Genomic DNA, 782 nt, shown 5'->3' with positions numbered 1-782 from the left:
TGCAGGAGAGGGTTTAAATTTGATTAAGAACAGTTGTAAGAAAAGCACAAAATCTCAATAAGATTTTTAAAAGTTATTTTTTTCTTTTGTGATCTGATATTTCATTATACTGTTTCTAATGAACAGTACTTTAAATTTTTTTTGTATATGTGAAACCCTCTTTGTCATTGAATCTCTGAAGTATCTCAACTCTAGTATACATATATACATAGGTGCACCTGATTTTAGAATAAATATTTCATCTCATGATTTTTAAGCTTCTGAGGAATTGATGGCAATATGAATTAAGTAGAAATTCCATCTTTGCCTCAGTTACCTGTATGCCTTTTTGTGATGCTGGATAGCACCAGTAAACCACAGTGCCTAGGCAAATGTCAAATAATGAAGATAAACTCATGTAACACTATAAGGTGTTGTTTTGTGAAGCTGTGATGTTAGGCAGGTTAGCTGCATTTAATGCATTTCTGACTTGAATTTAAGGAGAATTTACAGCATTAAATCCCAAAGTAAGTAAAGAAACATCTAGATATATAGATAAACTATGCAAGTCAAGGTTATTTGTTTCAATTTTCACATTCCTCCTCTCCTGCTTCATCTTCATTTTCTTTTTATGAATGTGATCAGTCAAATGTCAAACTCTTTCATTCTACCCTTCAGTTATTTTAGTCTCTTTTCTGCATTTCCTGTTTACATGCTTAATGCTATTCTGAATAAGTTCTTTAAATATATCTTCTACCTCACTAATAATTGCTAGCTTTATGAGAATGCAATTTGCAGTTTTA

This window comes from Nannospalax galili, unplaced genomic scaffold, assembly GCF_000622305.1.
Source record: "Nannospalax galili isolate Female #2095 unplaced genomic scaffold, S.galili_v1.0 scaffold586, whole genome shotgun sequence".
NCBI classification, from domain to species: domain Eukaryota; kingdom Metazoa; phylum Chordata; class Mammalia; order Rodentia; family Spalacidae; genus Nannospalax; species Nannospalax galili.
The sequence above is the reverse complement of the archived record's forward strand: the minus strand, read 5'-3'. Positions refer to the sequence as shown.